We start from the raw sequence: 23,751 nt of genomic DNA, 5'->3' as shown, positions 1-23,751 counted from the left end.
AGCAGCAACTGGGAGCCGTGACCTACTATAGAAAGAAGTTCAGTTTTCCCACTAATAGGGTCACACAAGGTAAAGCATGTAATAATGAATGAACAGTGCAGTGGAGTCAGGTGCGAGTGATCAAATATAAAAGGTGTGGTTTTTCACAAGAACGAGAAAGCATAGGATGCGGTCAGGACCCGAGAAACCAAGGAGCAGAGAGCAGCAGGAGTTAAAGCCTGGAGAAGAACAGCGTGCCAAGACGCTGGCCTGGTGTTTGAGGGGCTGCAGCGTGGCGTGGGAGCTGTGTATCCAAGAAGCCAGACCACGGCAACCTGAACACTGCTGGCAGCATTTGGAAAATTGCTCGTTCCATTGGGACGTGTGCCGGTTCCAAGTGTATCTGATGGGCAGGTGGCGAGACCCTGACCTCAACCCATTGTATCGAGAGGAACCGCTTGTCAACATGACACTGCCCGGTGAGTGAGAAACTCAAGAACGTGCGTTTGACTGAAGCGGAGCAGGAGAAAGACAGTTTTAAAGCGTCACGGAGCGGAAAAGTTTAAAACTGTACGGAAGCAGAAATAAGCAGAAGTAAAATAGAAGAACAAGTTACTTACCCGTGGTAACTTACGCTCAACTGGATGTTGCTCCCTCGTATACCTCATCTTTGATATATTCAAGTCTGCTTGCAGCTTGCTTCAGAAAATGTTTCCAGAGTCGAGCATTGGTCCTCTATGGCCTCTGTAACGTCCCTGGTGAAATTGGCACTGGTATATGAAGCATGCACCCTGACTGTTAACTCAGTTCTTAGTTTTGTCCTCCTTTAATTTGCCTGCTGTGTCATAGGAGGAGACAATGTTGATGTTGCGAGAAAGGAAGGTGTAAGACACGGAAACTCTAGGCAAGCAAAAGGGCATGGATTGGAGGGCGATGAGGAACACGTGGGAGGAACATCCCGTCGAAAGAAAGTTACCACTGGTAAGTAACTTGTTCTTCGAATGGATTGTGTCCACCCATGTATTCCTAATCTTTGATAGACCCCCCATAGCAGTTTGACTTAGGCTGTGGGTCCCAAGAATGTACCTATTTGTTTATATTATGAAGGACAGCTTTGGCAAATTCAGCTTCCTCGCCTGATAAAAGAATCTACACAGTAAAAAGCACTTAAATTATGAAGGGACCACCAAGATGCCGCTCTGCAAATGTCCCGCATGGGCACACCTCTTTCCAGAGCTGATAAAGCATGGACCCCTCTAGAGGAATGCGCCCTCAAAAGTTCAGGGGAATCTCTGCCTGCCAAAGAGTAACATTCGGTTATACACATGACAATACATCTAGAGATGGATTGTTTTGCGAAAGACAAGCCTAATCTTGGAACAGCGTAACCAATGAAAAGCTGTTCATCTTGACAAATATTTGCTGTTCTTGTAATGTAGTAGCTTAGCACCCTTTAAGGGTCCAGGCAATGTAGTCTCTCCTTTTTTGATGGATGAAGAAGCGGATAAAAAGATGGTAACACGATAGGTTGTGCGAGGTGAAACTAGAACAACATTCGGAAGAAAGGTTGACCTAACTCTTAGAATGACCTGGTCTTTGGAAACTGTTGCGAAAAGTGGTTTGGAAGAGAGGGTCTGCAGTCCACCTTCCCTATGGGCATATGTGATAGCTACTAAAAAGGACGTTTTCATGGTGAACATCCTTAAAAGGCACAAATGTAAGGGCTCAAATGGACCTCCCATAAGACATCTTAGTACTAGATTTAAATCCCACGATTGCACAATGAAGGGAATAGGTGGAAACAAATTTGTTAAGACTAAGAAATTGGACAACAATGGTCACTTTGGAGTACAATACCTCATCAGGATATCTTTTAAAGATTGACAGTGCTGCTAAGTAACCCTTCACTGCGCCACTTGCAGCCCAGAAAGAGTTCGATGAAACAATAAAGAAAGAACATGGGGAAGTCTACAAGTGAAAGTAACAAGTTTCTTTTCCCTGCACCAGTTGTGAAACCTATTCCAACGGCAGCAATACAGGGATTTAGTTGCTGGTCTCCTAGTGGAAAGCCACACTTCCATAACCTCTTCCAGAAGGTCCCAATCCTTATATCTCACCCTTTCAGACACCAGGCGTGAAAACTGAGTCGTGATCACTGGGTGAAAAATTTGACCGCCCTACTGCGAGAGTAGTTCCTCTCTTTGGGGAAGACGAATTGGAGGGAAGGTGGCCTTTTCAAGAAGAATCGGATACCATGTTGTCCTGGCCCAATCCTGGTACAATGAGGATCATGGATTTCCCCAACTTCCTCAACTTCCTGATGACATGAGGAATGACAGGGACTGGCGGAAACGCTTACAGAAGTGGAAACTTCCAGTCCACCAGAAGCGCGTCCCCTAGAGCTATTCTCTGTGGAAATTCCCTGGTGCAGAACAGCTCGGACATCTGGTTGACAATGGCAGCGAACAGATGCACTTGAGGGGTCCACCAAAGGGCTGAAGATCTCCAGAAGGACTCCCTGAGCAAACCTCCACTCATGGGATATCGTGCTATGCCCGCTTAGTGCGTCCGCCAATGTGTTCCTTTCTCCGGCTAGATGGCCTGCCAGAAGAGTTCCCAGTACCAGAGCTACATTGCCTCCCTGGACAGGGGAAGTGACCCCAAAAACCCCTCTCTTGTTGAGTAGTGCATGGCCATTGTGTCGTCAGTCATTATCAGGACACTCCGCCCCCTCCCCCCCGTATTGAAGGCAGGGAGGCCGTCAGCATTAGTCTGATTGCTGCTCTAAAATGTTGACATGGAGTCTGGACTCCAACTTGAGATCAGTGTCTGCTTATTGAAAGATCCCTCATGAGCACTTCCCATCCGTTGAGGGAGGAGTGTCTCAATTGTCGTCTCCACCTATGCTTGCCAAAAGGGTTCTCTTCTCATCACAATCTCTTGGCTGGCCCACCACAGGAGAACCTGGGCGACCTTTGTCAGAACCAGGAGAAGGTCCGTCATTCTGCCAGAGAATTGAGACCACTGGGATCTGAAAGCCCACTAAATGCATCTCCTTCTCAGGCGGACTTCTGACATCAGAACAATGCAGGGTGCCATGAGGCCGAGCAACATTAGAAAGTCGCAGGCCGGAAGACGCTGAGCATTCTGGAATTTCTGGACCATCTGCAAAAGATTTTGAGCCTTTAACTCAGGTGGCGAAGGTTTCCCGAGGCTGGATCCAGGATTGCTCCAATTGAAGCTTCTGTGAAGGTGTCAAGTGGGACTTCTTGATGTTCAGGGAAAAGCCCAGCTCCTGGAGGAAGTGGCAGGTGCGACACATGACGGACTGTTCCTGAGAGACAGCCCTGATCAAGCAGTTGTCCAGTTAGGGGTAGATGTGAACACCTTCCTCCTTAGACTTGCGGCCACAATTGCCTTAAGCTTGGTGAGGAGAGTCTGAATGGCAGAACCCAAAACTGATGAGAACTGCGGACCTCAGGTACTTACATGTGCCCATACATCAGAAGCACAGAGTAAGCGTCCTGAAGGTTCAATGACACCAACCATTCCTGGAGTCGAAGGGCCTGAAGGATCTGCAAAATAGTTACCATCTTGAACTTATCCTTTCAGAGGAACTTGGTCAAGCATGTCAAGTCTATGATGGTTTGCACTCCTCCGTCCTTCTTGGGGGATTAGGGAGAATACCAACCCAGGTTTCTCTCTGCTGCAGGTATGAGTTCTATTGCACTTTTAGCCAACAGGATGAGAATCTCCTGTTGGAGGAGCGGATCTGCAACCAAGGCCAAAGTGGCTTTTGGGGGTAAATTGGGAGGTGTCTTTAGGAATGAGAGACAGTAACCGTTGTGTGTGTGCGTCCCTCTCTAAGGTGCTAGTCACATTTGTGAATGTCAGTGCCATGGTCCCTGCACTAAACATTCTTTCCCAAAGAGTCAACTTTACTATCCTCTATCTACAGGAGTAGAAGGATAACCTGCGGTCTTAGAAGAAACTGTTACCGCTTGAAAAACCAGGCTCTGTGGTGTGCCCGTTCAGAAAATGAGGGTCCACAGAAGCTGTTTTATTTCTTTGTTAAAACATTTAACAGGTGATACAGAATGTGGCTTTAACCAATTTTACATAACCCTTACTCTTTAAGGTAGCATGAAATGGTAGCACAGCCTCCATAACGGTCTAAGAGGTCAGTGAGATCATCAGTTTCTATAGTAGTCGCAGGTTTAGACCACCTCCGATATTCATCCACTTTACAAATCACAGATCTGTATGAAAGATCAGCATAAGCAGTAACCTCTTAACAAAATCAATTTCCCAGCTGCTGGTTTCTCTAAGAGTTTCAATTACGTTTGTATTTATATTCGACTCTTGAGAAATGAGTTCTTCTGGAACATTTGATGTTCCATACTCATAACCGAAAGGGGCCTGATCGTCCTAAAAGATGGATCCTATTTGCCTGAATTAATCAGGTCTATGCAAGGGTTTGAACTACTTGTTCGGTTCGAGAATTGGTTTTGCCGTCAAATCGGTCGGTGAATGAGCCGACGGTTAAAAATGCTTCAGTGCATGTCTCCAAGGCTCAGGAGATAAACCTGAAGGCTTCGGTACAGGAGATGAATGCTTTGCGGGTATAGGCAGATTTTCTCTCTTATGCGTCAAAGAAGATTCCTTTCGACTTGCATCAAAGAGCCTCTCTTCCCAGGATCTGGAGCATGTGAGAAGGAGACACACGAGACTCCCTACTTGTCTTGTCAGACGCTGAGGGGTGGCTTTGCTCCCCTAACTCCTATAAAGGGGCACTCGGAGGAGCTTGCCACTGGAAAACGTCAAGCATCTTTAAGCAGAACGTTTCCCATTCCACAGGAGTCAAGGTTTTCGTTGGGAACAAAGCCTTTTGGGGAGAGGAAGACGAGGACCTGTGACGAAATTTCTTGCTCTTCTTTTGAGAAGAGGACTAGAGTCACGAATCAGACCTCGATTGTGTCCGAAGTTTGACGTTTTCTCTTGTTGGGAAACATCCCTCGATTCGGAGGAGGACTTTCTTTTTGATGGGGTGACGGTTGGGGATTCGGGAGAGCGCTTACATCTAGTTCCCCCTTCCTTTCCCGCAAGGCCTCAACCGTCCTTGATTGACATGAGCCACAGTCGTCCACCTTGTGGCTTGTCCCCAAACACCAGAGACGTAGTGACAGTCTGTAATGAACTTTTTTGGCCCACAGACTGTATACCGTTTGAAACCCGCATACGCCGTCGAGGACACTTTCAAAAAGTATCGAATTCACAGATTTATGAAAAAATGCAATTGACATTTTGCTGAGGAAAGTAGTTCCGAAGCACGCAGTAATGAGGATAAAACGGAACTGAGGCAACTGTCAGCACGCATGGTTCATATACCAGCGTCCACATCACGAGGGACGCTACGGAGGCCATCAAGGACCAAGACTAAGCTCGACCCTATGAAAAAATGTCAGAAGCAAGCTGCAAATAGACTTGAAGAAAAAAAATACATGGGAGGACAATCTATTCAAAAGAAAATGCACTAGCGGCATGGAAGAAAAGTCAAAGTAAAGAAAAGGCATTTGAAGAGTATAAGGCATGCAGAGCGTGCACGATAAAGTGGACAGTGTCAAGCGTGCGGGAGACATGAGAAAGAAACAGACTGGTGAAAGGACGCATGTAAAGGCAAGAGAAAATATGTGAGGTGCACAAGAGGCACAGTTAGAAAGCAAAGTCTAGTGCAAGTGTGCACAGTGGTGAAACAAAAGTAACAGAAAAGGGAAGGTGCAAGTGTGCAGGAGGAGAAAGCCAAAGAAAACAAGGGGAGCAGGAAGCACCTGAAGGTGAAAGGTTTAAAAGGAAGAGTAAGGAATAAAAAGGGGTTACAGATCAGAGTGGTCACGCTTAGAGGAGCAAAGAACCATGTTTCGAAAGTCTACGAATGAAACCCACAGGCGAAGTATATGTGAAAGAAATGATAATTTACTCGCCGTAGTGACTAACCTACTTATTCCCCTTTCCTCCATACTGTATGAGCATCCCTTCCAAGGGACGGGAGACAATCTTTTTCACCAGAAAAAACAATTCCCCTTTAAATTTAGAAGCGCGCGGGGTGCAGCCCAGGGAGCATGCGCTGCCCTGACTCCGCCCTCCGCATCGACAAGAGATTTAACATTGCCTAACGACACCAGTATTAGGGGGGAGGTTGGTGGGACGTATGGAGGAAAGGGGACAAAGACTAAGTACATTAGTCACTATGGTGAGTAACCTGTAATTACTCTTATGTCCCGTCCCGTTTCCTCCATACTGCATGGGCGATTACAACTGAATGTAGCCACAGGGTGGAGAGGAGACCCTCCTTAAGCAAATAGGTTCCTGAGAACCACCTGTCCGAAAGCCGCGTCAGATCTAGAGTCGGCATCCAAACAGTAATGCTTGCAGAAAGCAGAGGGAGTGGCCCAAGTGGCCGCCCTGCTTATGACTTGCCAAGGGACATGGCGCTGAATGCGATGGCCGTTGCCTTGGCCCCGACTGCATAGGCTTGCATGTTGGCCGGAAGCGGCTTGTGCTGGCCTTCGTATGCTTCTTTGATAGCCGAGACCATCTAGTGGGCAATGGAGGCCTGACAGCCTGGTCTTGAGCCCCCGAAGGTGGCAAACAGGGCATCTGATTTGCAGAAGCCCTTGTTCCTGTCCAAGTAGAACTTGAGGGCACGCCTGACATCCAGGCAGTGCAGCACTCTGTGCTTTGTCCTTAGCATCGGCAAAAAACATAGGAAGGACTATTTTATCGTTCAAGTGGAAAGCGGACGGCACATTGGGCAGAAATGCAGGGTGTGTCCGCAGGACTTTGTCCCTGTGAAAGGTAGTATATGGTTCCGAGGCGACCAGCGCCTGGATAACGCTGACTCTACAAGCCTAGGTGAGGCTGATCAGTAAGGCCGTCTTGATGGTGACCAGCCGGACGTCCGCAGAAGCCATTGGTTCAAACGGTTTGTGCGACAGGGCGCCCAAGACTATGTTAAGGTCCCAGGCGGTGTGCGGCCTCTTGATGGGCGGGTAGAGCCTTGCAAGCCCCATCAAATGTTTGATGTGTTGGATGATAGGATAGGAGGATGAGAAGATCCCCCCCCCCTCCTCCGAGTTCCTGTAAACCCGGATGGCTGCGAGGTATGTACAGCAGGTGTCCACCTGGACCCCCGAGGGGTGGGGAGGTTGGGGGAGGGGTCGATTTCCCTGGAAACTGCCCAGTGGCAGAACCTGGTCCATTTACATTTATACTGGGCCCTGGTTGCCTTGCTCCTAGCTCCCTGTATGATCTCCAGATTAGCCTGGAAGAGGCTGAGGTGCTGCAGCGTTACCTGCTCAGCCACCACGCTGTGAGGGCTAGTTTGTGAGGCACGGGGTGGATGACCCTGCCCCCGCCTTCCTGCTGCGCCAGAAGATGTGCTGGCGCCCGTCGGAAGGTGAATCAGAGGAATTCTCGGCAGTCCATGCTGGCACCACCATGCCGAGGTCACCTCTCTGCTGAGGAAGTAGGTGGTGGCCCTCTTGATGGCTGAGATCTTGTCCTCCGACGGAAACACCTTCTTGGAGCACGTATCCTAGATGATGCCCAAGAATGTCAAGATTCTGCGTGGGTTACAGCTGCGACTTCTTGAGATTGAGCAAGAAGCCCAGATGGTCCAGTGTGTTTATAAGTGCATGGGAAGAGTGGTGAACCGCTTCTGGAGATGTAGCCCTGACGAGCCAGTCGTTGTGAGGGTAGATGTGGAGGCCCTGCGCTCCGAGGCTGGCAGCAACCATATTCATGAGCTTGGTAAAGACCCTGGAGACCGAATGGAGGCCAAAAGGAAGGACCTTGTATTGAAAATAGACCATTATCCTGAATCGTAGAACAGAAAGATGGGGATGCCAAATCGGGACGTGTAGGTACGCGTCCTTCAGATCCAGGGAGCACATCCAGTCTCCATTGCACAATGTCTCCGCTATAAAAGCTGGAGTAACCATCTTGAATTTTTGTATGGGTAAGGAAAGGTTGACGGTGGAAAGGTCCAGCACAACTCAGACCTGCCTGGTTCTTCTGAATGGTGAAAATCCAGGAGTAAAAACCCTTCCTCCACTGCCTGGCTCTCTACGAGCGACCGGATCTCTGTCAGAAAAGTTGCTGTCCCAACCTGAGGGAGGGTAGGAAAGGCTGGGATAGGTAGGCGGTACCCCGTGGATACTACAGACACGATCGAGGGGCCAGCCAAATTCTGGGACCAGAAATGTGCATGAGAGCAAGCCTGCCCCCCCACTGGAGACATGTGGACCTGAAGGGGCGTGTCATGCCTGCTTTACCTCGGAGGCTGTCATGGAGGAGGGGGGACTGGAAAAAGCCCTTATCCCCCCCCCCCCCGACCCCCTTTTTTGTTGCTTGCACCGGTTCCGAGACGGCGGGCGGTCCGGCTGCCTGGATCTCCGTTCCTGGAAGCTGCGGAACCCTCCATTCGTACACCCCCTGTCGAAGCGCTGCTGTGGCTGGTTGTACGATTTGGGCGTGGTCCTTGTCAAGATGGATAAAGACTTTGCAGTTTGTGAGCTGTTTTTCTTGTCCAGCTATTTGTCCGTGGTGGAAGAGGTCCCCCCCCACCCGCCCGCCTTCGAACGGTAGATCTAATATGCGTTCCAGGATGTCCGGGTTGGATTTCGTGGCCCAGAGCCAGGCTGTCCTCATGTCCGTGGCGATACAGGTGGCACGGCCAGAGGTGACAATATGGGCCACAGTAGATTCAATGATGTCATGCGCCACTAGCTTGGCCTCTGCCAGCCCCGCTTTAAAACGCGATTGGCTCTGCGTAGGGAGTACCGGGAGAAGTCCACAATTTCCCACCATAACCTTTGGTTAGCAGCAGCCAGCATGGCATCGGCCTGACAAAGATGCAGGGACACATTGGAATAGAGTTTCTTGCTGTACGCCTCCAAGATCATCTCCTTGCCTAGTAGAGCCGCAGAGGAGGCGGCTGAGGACGACTGAGGCTTAGAGTATAGTGATGCTGGAGCGATCACAGAGGAGTGTAGTTGAGGATGGGCCGAGAGCAAGAGTGTATCCCCCTCCATCTGCCTGTACTTTTCGCCCAGGTGTCAATTGACCGGCTGGGCCGAGTGGGGCTTAAGCCAACCTTCTTGGCCATGGAGACTACATTGGTCTGCAGAGGAATCCCTGTTTTGGCAGAAGGGCGTTGCGTGAGGAATTCAGCCAGAACCCCCTCTGCCAGCTGCTCAACCTCGGGCTGGGGTAGGCCCAGGTATTCCGCCAGCCCAGCAAGACGTTCATGGAAGGCTCTGGCTGAGGATGGCGTGTCCGGATCCTCCTCCACATCCATGTCCAGCAGATCAGGAGGCTCCTGCGGAAGTGGAGGAGTAGCTGGAGCCGGAGACTGGCGCACAGGGACCGCACCCGGAGACTGAGGAGGCAGCAGAGGCTGGTACGGTACTGTCTGATGAGTCGGCTGGAGAGCCAGGAGCAGCGGCTGCGCTGGGGGATCAGACGGAGGTGCTTGTGGTGCCGCTGGCATAGTCGGGAGGACTTCCCTGATGGCGTCCTTGATAACTCCCATCCGAGGTGACTTCATAAGCCTGAGGAACTTCTCGAAGAACCCCTCTCCACTTGAGTGGTGGTAGGGGGTACTGACTGGGTAGTGAGGGGCTGCTGGAGTCGCTGCATACTCTGCTCGTATGGACGCAGTGGGAAGCTGTCCTGTGCACAAGGATAGGCTATAGGCCCCGTACCTGGTTGAGGCCCATCCCACCTGGACACTCATTCTTCACCAAACTCCTTGAATGGTGTCAGACGGGTGCCTCTGTCTGGCGCAGCAGCCATCTTGTCAAGCTGCCTGCTACGTGCCTGCGACGTGTTGCTCGGCTCGCTGGGCCCAGCCTCCTCCAGTACTCTTGTATGTGGATCACGAGGCCTATCCTGCCCCTCGGGCCTAGGTCTGGTAGGTGAGACACCCTCCACCCGGGGGTCAGTAGAGCTGCGCTTAGGCGCCCCCTCGGACGTATTGCTGGTACTAGGGTGTAGCCCTTGGGCCAAATTGCTGGTACAAGGGCAGAGCCCCTCGGATGACAATCCGGTACAAGAACCTTCCGGTCCCTCAACACTGCCACCGGAAGATTCCGAGGAACCCTCAGCCCGAGGACCGGTAGCTGTAGCAGCCTCAGTGCACGTGCTGAAACAAGGACCTGAACAGACCATCCTGCGCGGAAGGGTCACTGTAAAGGAGTCTCCTTTGCGGGGTGCGACAGAAAATAGCGGCCCTCCCTTGTGCCTGGTTCTGTTTCTCACATAGTTCTTGAGGTCCTCTGGAGGCAACTTCTGGAAGAGCTCCCTCCACCTGGCTAGTCTATTCTTCAGCACTTTCGATGACAACGATCCACACGCTGTACAAGCTTGCCAACTGTGGTCTGGGCCAATGCAACGTAGAAAGAGGACGTGGGGGTCTGAAGGCTGTACCCATGGGCCTTCACGCGTCGGGGTCCCTCAGATTGTTTTGTTCTGACAGGAGGTTGCATGAAGTGTAATGCGAGTACAGTTGTATCCAAGCAGACAGAAATCTCATAAAAGCTATGCACCTTCTCCAAAGGGAGGAAGGGTGAGCGCATGTGAATCTAAGCAGATAAAAGCACCAGAAATACGATTACTGAGAGTAATGTATCCCTTCTGAGGATTGTGGAATCTGTTTATATCACATCCTATGCATAGATCAGAGAGCAGTGTTATGAGAAGGTGGTGGGTTGTGAGGAGTAGCGGCAAATAGATGTTTTAGAACCACTTGTCCCACCTGTGTATCTGCTTTGGAATGTATGTCAATGCAATAATGCTGAGTGAAAGTGTGTACTGAGCTCCATGTAGTTGCTTTGCAAATGTTGTCTAAGGGTACAATTGCAATAAAAGCCTGAGTAGCTCCTGTGCTCCGTGTGGAATGAGCTCTTGACGTGAAAGGTAGTGTTTTATTTGGTAATGAATAGCATAGTTGTATTACATATTGACTATCCATCTGGAGATAGCATTTTTGGAAATGCGGTCCCCCTCTCTGCCTGTTGCTATGGAGACAGTTGATCTGTCTTTCCAAACGGTCTGGTCTTGTCTATGTAGAAGAGGACCGCTCTCCTCACATCTAGTGTGTGGAGTTTAACCTCAGCTGAGCTAGTTGGATACTGAAAGAATGTTAGAAGCTCAATGGACTGATTTACATGGAATTTAGAAATTAATTTAGGGTAAAACCGAGGATGAGTACATAAAACCAATTTATCTTTATGGACAATAAAGACAGGGTCTTGCACTGACAAGGCTTGTAATTCACCGACTCTTCTTAGGGAAGTAATAGCCACTAAGAAGACAGTCTTGTATGCGAGGTGTTTAAGACTCGACTGGTGCATGAACTCGAAAGGGGGTCCCATGAGCTTTGCTAGTATTACACTGAGATCCAATCCTGGCGGTGGATTAGAAATTGCAGGGTGGATCCTCTTTACTCCCTCAATGAATGCCTTAATGACCGGTACTTTCCACCACAAGACTACTCTGAGAAATGGTATAGGCTGATAAAGCTGCCAGGTGGACCTTTATTCAGTTGAATACTAACCCCGAATCTAACTAGTGGAGTAAATAATTTAGAAAGTGTGAAGGAGTACATTCTAGAGGGTTTATTTGTTTTGATTGGTACCACATTACAAATCTTCTCCACTTCACGAAATAGCAGTGTCTAGTGTTCGTTTTTCGTGCCTCCTTGAGGATATTCATATACCGCTGTGGTAGATTAAGGTGTACGAACTCTGACTTCAGGAGCCATGCTGCCAAGTTCATTGAATGTGGTTGAGGATGTACCTTTGTTCCCCCGTGTTGGGTTAACGGAAAGCGCAAGCAAATTACCCTGACCAGTTCATTCATAGGGCGTACCCCTTGGGAGTCTGGCTGGGGGAACTTGGACGCGAAGTCTGGGCATTGCTTGTTTTCTCTTGTAACGAACAAGTCTAGTGGGGGATAACCCCATCGAGAGATGATGTGGTCTACGACGCTTGAGTGTAGTTGCCACTTGTGTTCCTCTGGTAGGGGATCCCTGGTCAGAGAGTCTAGAGTGTAGAGTACCCCTGAGACGTGTTGAGAGGATAAGGACATCCCCCGTTTGAGTGACCCCCTCAGTTTTTTTGCGCCAACTTGAATAGACTTGGAGAGTGTGTGCCCCCCTTGTTTGTTGATATAGAACATGGCAGTTGTGCTGTATGTTAGAATTAGAACCGATTGGTTTGTCAGTTGCATCTCGAATGCTTGAAGTGGTTGTGGTACTGCCAGTAGTTCCAGATGGTTGATATGGTTCTGTGACGTGACCTGTGTCCACAGACCGTGTGCTGTGTGGTGAAGGTAATGAGTCCCCCACCTGGAAAGTGATGCGTCTGTCGTAACAACCGCTTGCGCCTCCGGATCGTGGAAGGGTTGATTCCCTTTAGCTGCGAAGGTTTTGTACCAGTGTTGGCAAAACGACCACTAGATCGTCCCACTGACCACTTGCCTGAGACCATTGTTTCACCAACCACTCCTGCATTGGTCGCATACACAGATGTGCGTGGGGGACTAGATAAATGCATGATGCCATCATGCCTAGTGACCTCATTGCTTTGCGCATGCTTATCTGGAGACCGGCTTGATACTGGTATATTTGCTGAAGCATGTTTTGCACTCTTTCCATGGATGGAAAAGCTAGCCCTGTTTGGGTATCTAATACAGTTCCCAAGAACTTTTTTGATGTATTTGGTACACTTTCTCATTTGTCGAGAATCCCAAATTGGTAGAGAAGATCTATGGTTCTTTTCGTGTTTTGTATGCAAAGATGGGGAGTTTCTCCTGTGATCAGCCAGTCGTCCAGGTAGGGGTACACTGGGATTGCCTCCTTGGGAAGGTGTGCTGCCACCAGCGCCAGTGCCTTGGTGAGTTAGCACCTTGAATTGGTAGTGCTGGTTTGTTACTTTGAACTGAAGAGTCCTTTGCGCTGGGAGCACTGAAATAGGAAAATAAGCATCTTTCATATCCAATGTTGCCATGTAATCCCCCCGTTTTAGCAGATGGATTACTTCTTGTAGCATAGTCATGCAGAACTTTTGTGGCTTGACATATTTGTTTGCAGGGCGCAAGTCGAATACTGGGCGCATTGTTAGATCTCTCTTTGTAAGTATGTTGAATAGATACCCTTGTTTACCCTGTTGGATGGCACAATCTCGATGGCGTCCTTGAGGAGTAGCTGGTTCACTTCCATCAAGATGAGCTGTTCCTCTCTTGACGTCTTCCTTTGGCGCATGGGGAGGTGTGACAGTGTTTCTAGGAGCTCCCACAATAAACTCCCGCTACTGTTACGAACACCCACTTGTTTGTGGTTATGTTCTCCAATGCGTGGGTGAAGTTTGAAATCTGTCCCCTGACTTGGGAGGTATGAGATGGTTCCTGTAGTGGGGCGTCATTGTTTAGGAGGTGTTCCTCCACCTCTGGAAGTGGAGGGTCTCTTCCGGCCACAGCCTCTGCGCTGGCCTCTAGGATAACCATTTGACACTTGAACCTGGTTGTAATTTCAAGATGTATTCTGGTTTTGTCCGTAACCGGAGCCTCTATGATTTTGCTGTGAAAACGGCAAAAATTGTTCCCCTCCCCCCACCCCCTTGTCCGGTCTGTTTATTAGTACGTTGGCCAAGGGACTGGAGTTTCACACTTGTCCTTGGCTGACTTCAGAGCATCCTCCACTGCTTTGCCAAATAAAACATTAGGTTCTATTGGCATATTGAGCAAGGTTGCCTGAGTCTCTAGTTTAAAACCAGACTGTCGAAGCCAGGCATGGCGCTTGAGGTTAGTGCCCTCTGCGATGACGCCTCCGGCATTATCTGCAGCGTCAAGGTTGTTTTTAAGCAGACTGCTGGCAGTGGCTCTGCCTTCGGCTGCGACAAGGGCAAGTTTAGATATCAGAGGTTCTGGAGCAGAGTCAGCTAGGGCAGTAACCTCGTCCCATTTAGTACAGTCTTAGCTTGCCAACAGTGTGGAATTGTTGGCGATTCTTTCCTGGAAAGCAGCGAAGTAGCCACTTTCCTACCCATGGTTTAGAGCTTCTTGCTCTCTTTGTCTGGTGGTGCTTCGGAACAGGCCAAGGGTCTACCGGCTCTCTTCCGGGTAGTCGTGACCACCAGTGAATCCGGCCTAAGCTGTCCTCTTATATACAAGGGAACAGACGGGGACGGGCGGAATAGTTTCTATATTCTTGGGTTAACTGCCCTTGTTTGATTGGGCGTTTCAAGTGAAGGTTGGATCCTTCTTTGAACTGACTTCAAAATGGGTATAAACTGTGTGGCAGCTTTCTTGTCCCCCAGGATGTTCGACAACATCCTTGTCCTACTGAGTCTCAATGCCGAAGTGCTCACCTGCTTTGACCAAAATGTCATTAAACCGGGGTTGATTATCCACTGGGGAATCAGGTAACAGGAATACTGTGGAACTGAAGCATCCATAGCATAGACCACCGCCTCATCGTCACAATTATCCTCCCCCTCATCCTCTACATCATAGTATTGATCATCCTCTTGAAATTCTGCTGTGTCTGCATGTATAGCAAAGATCTGCATGGATGCAAGACTTTTTGGCAGTAGATATATCAAAGATCAGAAGCGATGAGATCTTTTTCCCCAGATGGCTGGGATGTTGGACGGGGCTGAGAAGTAGAAGCCTGATCAGTAGGGGGTGTATTTTGTAAGCTCTCAAAGGCTTGAGGGTGCTCTTCAAAGAAGTTAGTAAAGAAAGTAATTCTGGACATTATTCTATGTCATCAGCTGACCATTTGGCTGAGCTGGGGATAACGCCAGGGTAAGGCACAACAGGTGTGAGGGGTATAGGCAGGCCCTTATTAAGTAGGGCTTCACTAAAAAGGCCCTCCCTAGCCTCCTGTAGGGTTTCAGTCTCCTGTACAGTGTCTCTGGCAGGGGTAGGCCCCTCACTATAAGGCTTGTTCTTGTGGGCCTTTTCCTCATCTTTCTGCTTATCTCTATGATCACAGCTCTTAGAGGACGATTTCTTTGAACTAGAAGTTTTCAACAGGTTGAGTTTTGGCACTGGGAAGGGCCTTCACCGCGTCCTCTGACATTCAGCTGTCAGGAAAGGCCTCTGCTGTGTACTTCGACATTCGGCAGTCAGTAGAAGGGGAATTAAGGGCGGTGTCTTTAGTTTTGTGGGGCCTGTCATGAGGCGACAGACTAGTGCCCAGAGGACAGAGAATCTGCAGATCTGCCCCTAGACACCGAATCTCAGCATGTGCTTGACACATCGCAACGGGTATGTGTTTAGTGTGGGCGATGGAGTGCTTTTGCCGCTGGGTGTAGTCCCCACAACAGTGCCGCCGGCCTGTCTTCCAGGGTCAGGGCTAGCACGGGGGAACGTGGTAGTTCCCAGTCGCCGTCCGAAAGGACGATATCACTGCCGTCGCTGGAAGTTCCCTCCATGTCCATGGCGGCCTTGGCCTGCATTGCGTGATGGGTCCAGTGTTTCGTCATACGATCTTTAAGCATCTTGGGCCGAAAGAGGTTGCAAGCCCAAAAGTGAACTTCGTTGTGATTCCGATTAAGACACAGGTTACACGCCTTGTGCTCATCGATCCACGGAAATGTTTTATTACAGGATGGGCAAAATTTAAAGCGCATTCTATCCATGAGTGGGGCAGGCAGCAGGGCGACAAAGGAAAGGGGTGGAGAAATACATTGTGAAATGACCGCCCCACCCCCCTCTCCCTACAGTAAGGGGCTAGGCCTGTTGGGCCTTCCAAGGCCGAAAGGAGTCCGAAGTTTCTTCGTCCGACGGGTCGTTTTGTCCTTCGATCGTAGATTCTTCACTGCGTCGAGACACGGCAGTCGAAAAAGGACAAGAAGAGTAAGTATTTTTAAACTTTGATAAAGTAAATGGTGTTAGCTGAAATTGCAATCCACGATAAGCAACCGGTCACAATGGCGGAAAAAAACTATCCGAGGGACCCCGACACGTGAAGGACCATGGGTACAGTACACTAGGGATATTATTGCTGGCACATCCTGTCGACATCCCTTCTCGAATTTCAAAAAAAACTAATACTCCACAGCATCCACTAGATGTCGGCCTATGCATAGCATGTGCTCTAAGAAGATTCCACAAGCATCAGATATATGGGATACATTACTCAACACAATCTTATTTCTGATGCTTGTATCTGCTTAGATTCACATGATGTGCATAGGCCGACATCTAGTGGAAGCTGCGGAGTATTACGGTTGTTTTCGAAACTCGAAAAGGGACGTCGACAGGGAGTGCCAGTAATACTATCCCTAGTGTGATGTCCACTGTACCCATGAACCCTCACGCGTCAATGTCCCTCTGATTCTTATTGTCCTGACATGAGTTGTAGCACGAGTACAGTTGTATCCAAGCAGATAGGTATCAGACAAGCTCATAAGTATCCATGCGCCTTCTCTCCGAGGAAAGGAAGGGTGGGTCGCATGTGAATCTAAGCAAATACAAGCATCAGAAATACAATTACAGTGAGTAATGTATCCCTTCTGAGGCTTGTGGAATCTGCTTCGATAACATGCTGTGCATAGATTAGAAAGCAGTGGAAGAAGGCGATGTGATGTGAAGGTTCATGAGCGAATAAATGCCTTAGAACTGCTTGTCCCACTTCTGTATCTGTCTTGGAATGAGTGTCAATGCAGTAGTGCTGAGTGAAAGTACGTACAGAGCTCCATGTAGCCGCTTTGCAAATACTGTCTAAGGGGACATTTGCAATGAAAGCCAGAGTGGCTCCAGTACCTCTTGTGGAGTGGGCTCTTGGCGTAAAAGGCAGTGTTTTATCTGAAAGGGAATAGCACAGTTGGATACATCTGACTATCCACCCTGAGATGGCATTCTTAGAGACACAATCTCCTTCTCTGCCTGGAGCTATGGAGACAAACAGCTGATCTGTTTTTCTTCGCGGTCTGGTCTGGTCTACATAGTAGAGGACCGCCCGCCTCACATCTAGTGTGTGGAGTTTTACCTCAGCAGAGCTTTTGGGTTCCTGGAAGAAAGCCGGAAGCTTAATAGACTGGTTAACATGGTATTTGGAAATGAACTTCAGTGAGAACCTAGGGTGAGTGCGTAAAACCAGTTAGTCCTTATGTATAGTAAAGAAAGGCTCCCGCACCGACCCTTCTTATGGAAGTGATGGCTACTAAGAAGGCAGTTTTATAAGTCAGGTGTTTGAGACTAGACTTGTGCATAGGCTCAAAGGGTGGTCCCATGAGCTTAGCGAATACCACATTAAGGTCCCAACCTTGCGGTGGGTTAGAAATTGCAGGGTGGAGTCTCTTTACCCATTCCATAAATGGTTTGATGACTGGTACCTTCCACCATGAGACCTTGTTATGGGAAGTGGTATAGGCTGACAAAGCCGCCAGGTGTACCTTTAACAAGTTATATACTAACTCTTCATCCAGTAAGTGGAGCATATAGGTGAGAATGTTTGAATGAGTACAATCAACTGGGTTGATTTGCTTATTCTGGCACCAAATTATGAATAGTTTCCATTTATCATAGTAACAGTGCCTAGTGTTCAGTTATCTTGACTCTTTCAAGATAACCATACATCTCTGTGGTAGATTGAGATGTCCGAACTCTGACTTCAGGAGCCATGCTGCCAAGTTCATGGAGTTGGGCTGAGTATGCACCGTTAGCCGCTCGTGCTGGGAGAGTAGGTTGTACCAGCACAGGAGTTTAATGGGGACGCACACTGCAGTTTGCGCAGGTGTGGCTACCATGGTTGTCTCGCCCACATAGGAACAACTAGTATGAGCTTCATCGGTTCCCTGTGGATCTTGTTGACCACTTTCCTCAGAGGGGTTGATGGTAAATCATAGGCAAATATCCCTGACCAATTCATCCATAGGGCGTTCCCCTTGGCGCCTGGCTGGGGGACCCTGGATGCAAAGTTTGGGCATTGCCTGTTTTTGTTTGTGGCGAATAGGTCTATAGTGGGTAAACTGCACTGAGAGAAGAGGTCTCTTATGACCTCTTCATGTAGTCGCCACTCGTGTTCCTCTAGGAGGGGATCGCTGCTCAGAGCGTCTGCTAGTGAGTTCAGTTCCCCAGAAACATGTTGGGATGACAGGTAAATCTTCTGTTTGGGAGCCCATTTCCAAATTTGCTGGGCAAGCTTGGACAGATTTTGAGAACGAATGCCCCCCTTTTTAAGTAAAACATTGCAGTCGTGATGTCTGTTAGGATCTGCACTGACTGGTTGGATATTAGGGCTTCAAATGCCCGAAGCGCTCTGAAGACTGGCAGAAGATCTAGAACATTGATGTGGTTCTGAGCCACTGTGTGAGACCAGAGACCCCGAGCTGTGTGATAAAGGTAGTGAGCTCCCCACCATCCCCGCCAGGTAGGCGTCAGTTGTGACAACGGCCTGTATCTCTGGATCATAGAAGGGTTTCCCCTTCGTAAGATTCTCTCTTGTCCACCAGCAAAGACTCTGCACTAGTGTTGGCGAAACGACCACTAGATCGTCCCACTGACCACTTGCCTGAGACCACTGTTTCGCCAACCATTCCTGCGTGGGTACCAGGCTCAGATGGGGGAACCATGTAAATGCAAGACGCCATCATGACTAGCAAACGCAGAGCTTTGCGCATCATTATTTGGCGACTGGTCTGACATTGAGAAATTTACAGCAACACATTTCGAAATCTCTCCTCTGATGGAAAGGCCAACCGCACTTGGGTGTTTGGGACAGCTCCAAGGAACGGTTTTGAGGTGCTTGCCACCAGGCTTGACTTTCTCGTTGATTGAGAAGCCCAATTTGAAGAGGTTGTCGATGGTTTTTTGGATGATTAGACTGCAAATTAGGGGGGACTCCCCTGTAATGAGCCAGTCGTCCAGGTAAGGTTACACTGGCATTGACTCCCTGCGTAAGTGCGCTGCAACCACTGCCAGTACATTGGTGAATACCCTTGGAGGCGAGGCTATTCCAAAAGGCAGCACCTGTAATTGGTAGTGCTGGTTGGCCATCTTGAAATGCAAGAATCTTCTGTGTGCTGGGAACATTGTATATGAAAGATGCCTATTTTCATTTCAATGTTGCCATGCAATCCCCCCTTTTTAGTAGAGGGATTACCACTTGCAGTGTAGTCATGCAGAATTTTTGTGGCTTGACATACTTGTTTGCAGGGCGCAAATCTAATACTGGGTGCATTGTCATATCTTCTTGGCACAAGGAAGTAGGTTGAATAAATACCCCTGTTTACCTGGTTGACCGGGACGACTTCTATGGCGTCATTTGCTAGCAGCGCAGCAATCTCCTCGAGGAGGCTCTTTAGATGTTCCAGCGAGTGTACTTTGTCGCAGAGGTTGGTCTTGGAGGGGGCCCCTTAGCAACTCTATGCAGTATCCTCCGGACACCGTGGACAGCACCCATCTGTCCGAAGTGATCCCCTCCAATGCGTGGGTGAAGGTGGAAAAGCGCCCCCCTACAGAGGTTGCATGGGAAGAGACCGGAATCAGAACGGCACTGCTTGTTGGGTGGCGTACCACCTCTAGCGTGGCTGCGTCTACCACGTGTGCGACCCCTGCGCTGCCCTCTGGTGTAGCCCTGTGAGGATTGGGATTGGTTATTACCCCATGAAGTTCCCTGGTCTTGGTAATAATTGGAACCCCTTTTGGAATTTTGCCCCCGAAAGCGGCGAAAATTGTTGTTACCCCTCTCTGTCCAGAGGGTTTGTTGTTGAGGTGGTCAAGAGATTTCAGGGTCTCGTACTCCTCTTTTGCCATTTTTAAAGCTTCCTCAACTGCCTTACCGAATAGTACATTCGACTCCACAGGCATATCTATTAGGGTTGCCTGGGTTTCAGGTTTGAAACTTGACTGTCTAAGCCAAGCGTGACGCTTGATAATAGTGCCCTCGGCGATTAACCTCCCAGCATTATCCGCTGCATCAAAGTTTGTTTTTAACATTCAGCCTGACACAGATCTCCCATCTGCTGCCAACCGAGCCAGCTGGCTCTTTAAGGGGTTGGATGCGAAGGAAACCAAGACGGACACTTCCTCCCACTGATGGCAATTGTAGCTTGCCAAAAGGGTGGCACTGTTGCCAATTATTGTCTGATAGGCCGCAGTGGAGGAAACTTTCCTTTCCAGGCCATCGAGCCGTTTGCTCTCCTTATCAGGAGGTGCTTCCGAGGTTGCAAGCGGGGTGCCCGCCCTCTTCCTGGTGGTTGTCACAACCAGGGAATCAGATTTTAATTGACCCCTAATGTACAGGGGATCGGAGGGCGCGGCACTGAACAATTTCTCAACCCACGGATTTACCGCTTGAGTGAGATTTGGGGTTTGCAGCGAGGGTTCAATCCTGCGCTGGATGGACTTTGTCAATGGGATAGCCTGAGTAATCGCTTTCTTATCCCCCTAGGATTTCCTCAGTGAAATCCCAGTCTTCCTGAACACCCTGTGCGTCAATACTGAAGTGGGCAGCTGCCTTAGCCAGCACCTCATTAAGGAGGGGTTGCGTGTCTTCAGGCAAGTCATGCACTGGGGAGTCAATGTTGTAAACTTCCGATTCATCATCCTCCTCCTGGTCTTCGTCATCGCCATAATAAGTGTCATCCTCCTGGTCCTCAACATATTGAGGCTCTGTTTCGGCACGATAGGAATCGGGGAAGTAAGGCTCCACCACAAAGGGGTCTGTGCCCAAGCCCTGGAAAGGGGTGTCTGAGTGGAGTTTTAGTCCGGGTTTGAGAGAACACAGGTGTTACCTTGGACCCAGAAGGGGCAGAGATGGGAGGGGTGTTAAGAGTAACTACGAAAGTAGTTGGGGTCCTTTTCATAAAAGTTAGCCATGAATGTTAACCTTGTCATGACCCTGTCAATGTTTGCTGAGCTCCACTCTTGAGCTAGGAATAGTTACTGGTTCCTGAATGATGTCCATATCCTCATCAGTGCCCATATCCTCAGCAGTGGGAGGTATTAGCTTTGTTTTTGGGGTAGGTTACGAAACCTTGAACTTCTTCCCCGTTACCTTTGGGGCCTTATGCTTCTCCCTATTAACATGGGGATCCGAAGATGCCTTTTTCTGTTGCTTATCCCCTCCCCCCTGGCTAAAGAGTGCTTACCAGACTTTTTAGGGGACTCCGAGGGGTCTGATGCATCGTGTTGAGTTTCAGAGGCGGAATTCGAAGGAAGTCAAATCTCGGCTGTACTGTCAGCCGCATCGCGTCTAGCCTCTGGTGCCGGGCAGTATCGCCAGACGACCGAGCCTCAGGGACTGTTGATCGGGCGACACCTTTCTCAACCGAAGATGGTTGGGCCTTGCCATGAGGCAAACGGGAACGCCCAGAGGACAAAGATTCATTGGACAGCTCTCGTTGTGTCATTCGGTGCCGATAGCTCGACATGCGTGTCTAGTCACGGCCGGGGCTGATGTATTTAGTGGCATTAGAATATGCAGCGCTTTTGCCACAGGGTGTTGTCCCCACAACGTGGCCGCCGGCCAGTGCTTCGGGGTGAGGGGCATGTCCGAAGTCGCTTTGCCCTCGCCATCCGATTCGGTGGTGTTGCTGCCATCGATGATCGTCCCTTCTGCGTCCATGGCCTCTAGTTGCCTGGCATAGTGGGCCCAGTGCTTAGTTGAGCGGTCCTTAAGTTTCTTCAGTTTGAAAAGCTTGCAGGCTTGACAGGTAGCCTTGGCGTGATCTTGTGCGAGACACAGATTGCACGTAAGGTGCTTGTCCACCTAGGGAAATTTCCTATTGCATTTAGGGCAGAATTTGAATGGAGTACTCTTCATAAAGTACCATATGGCAGCGGGGTGAATATGTATGAAAGGGGGAATAGAGAACCTATATGACCACCCCCCAGTCTCGCTACTGTTAGGGCCGAGACCAGAGGCCTTAGAGTCTGTCGTGGCAGTCCTCGACGGTTGATTTCTCCGATCTTCACCGCGTCGGTCTTCGGCGTACAGCGTAAAGGAGACGTATTAACATTAATTGAACTATAAAACAGCTTAGCACCAAAGGAACTCTGCAACATGCGTCCGCCTAGTATGGTGGAAAAAAACAATCTGAGGGACCTCGAGGCGCGAGGCATCATGGGTACAGTGGACGTCACACTAGGGACAGTATTACTGGTACGCCCTGTCGACGTCCATTTGAGTTTCGAAAACGAATACTCTGCAGATTCCACTGCATGTCGGCCTATGCACAGCATGTGATCTAAGCAGAATCCACAAGCCTCAAATAAATATATATGATACATTACTCACCGTAATCGTATTTCTGATGCTTGTATTTGCTTAGATTGACATGCTGTGCATAGGCCGACATCTAGTGGAAGCTGCAGAGTATTACAGTTTGTTTTTCGAAACTCGAAAATGGGCATCGACACAGGGCGTGCCAGTAATACTATCCCTAGTGTGACGTCCACTGTACCCATGATCCCTCACGCGTGTAGGACCCTCCGATTGTATTTTTTCTGACATGAGGTAGCATGAGGAGAAGCGCGAGTACAGATGATCCAAGCAGATATAAAGAAAGGTAAGACTACAAGCATCCATGCGCCTTCTCTCAGAGCGGAGGACGGTGGGTCGCATGTGAATCTAAGCAGATACAACAATCAGAAATACGAATACGGTGAGTAATATATCCCTTCTGAGGCTTGTGGAATCTGCTTAGATCACATGCGGTGCATAGATTAGCGAGCAGTACCTGAAGAAGGAGGTGGGATGTTAGAAGGGTCATGAGCAAATAAATGTCTTAGAACCACTTGTCCCACTTGGGTATCCGTCTTGGAATGGGTGTCAAAATTGTGAATAGAGCTCCATGTAGCTGCTTTGCAAATGGTGTCAAGGGGTACATTTGCAATGAAAGCCAGAGTGGCCCCAATGCCTCTTGTAGAGTGGGCCATAGGTGTGAAAGGCAGTTTTTTCAGAAAGTGAGTAACACAGCTGGATACAGTTAATAATCCACTTAGAGATGGCACCTTTAGAGACGCGATCCCCCTCTCTGCCTGTAGCTACAGAGACAAACAGCTGATCTGGTTTCCTTAGCGGTCTGGTCTGGTTTACATAGTAGAGGACCACCCTACGCACATCTAGTGTGTGTAGTTTCACCTCAGCCGAGCTTTGTGGGTCTTGGAAGAAAGCCGGAAGCTTGATGGACTGGTTCATGTGGAATTTAGAAATAAACTTAGGTGAGAACCTAGGGTGTGTGCGTAAAACCATTTTATCTTTATGGACAGTAAAGAAGGGATCTTGCACTGGAGGAGCCTGAATTTCACCGACTCTGCTTATAGATGTAATTGCTACTAAGAAGGCCGTTATGTAAGTCAGGTGTTTGAGACTGCTTTTGTGCATTGGCTCGAATGGGGGGACCATGAGCTAAGATAGCACCACGTTAAGGTCCATCCTGGTGGTGGGTTTGAAATAGGAGGGTGAAGTCTCTTTACTCCTTCCATGAAGGCTTTAACTACTGGTACTTTCCACCACGACATCTTGTTATGGGAAGTGGTGTATGCCGACAGAGCTGCCAGGTGTACCTTCAGTGAGTTAATAACCAGTCCTGCATCCAGCAGGTGGAGCATGTATGTAACAATAGAGGAAGGAGTGCAATCAACTTGGTTGATTGGTTTATTCTGGCACCATATAATGAATCTCTTCCATTTGTCAAAGTAGCACTGCCTTGCGTTTGGTTTCCTAGATTCTTTTAGGATGTCCATACACCTCTG

General features: G+C 49.1%; 1 protein-coding gene across 11 annotated transcripts in view; it reads right to left on the bottom strand.

The window, feature by feature from the left end:
- The window catches only part of UBAP2 (ubiquitin associated protein 2), a 1,758,279-nt gene that overhangs the window by 725,935 nt on the left and 1,008,593 nt on the right, over window positions 1–23,751 (bottom strand). The window lies entirely within an intron of this gene.

The sequence above is a fragment of the Ambystoma mexicanum genome, chromosome 6p (assembly GCF_040938575.1).
Source record: "Ambystoma mexicanum isolate Mex_15411 chromosome 6p, UKY_AmexF1_1, whole genome shotgun sequence".
NCBI classification, from domain to species: domain Eukaryota; kingdom Metazoa; phylum Chordata; class Amphibia; order Caudata; family Ambystomatidae; genus Ambystoma; species Ambystoma mexicanum.
The sequence above is the reverse complement of the archived record's forward strand: the minus strand, read 5'-3'. Positions and strand labels throughout refer to the sequence as shown.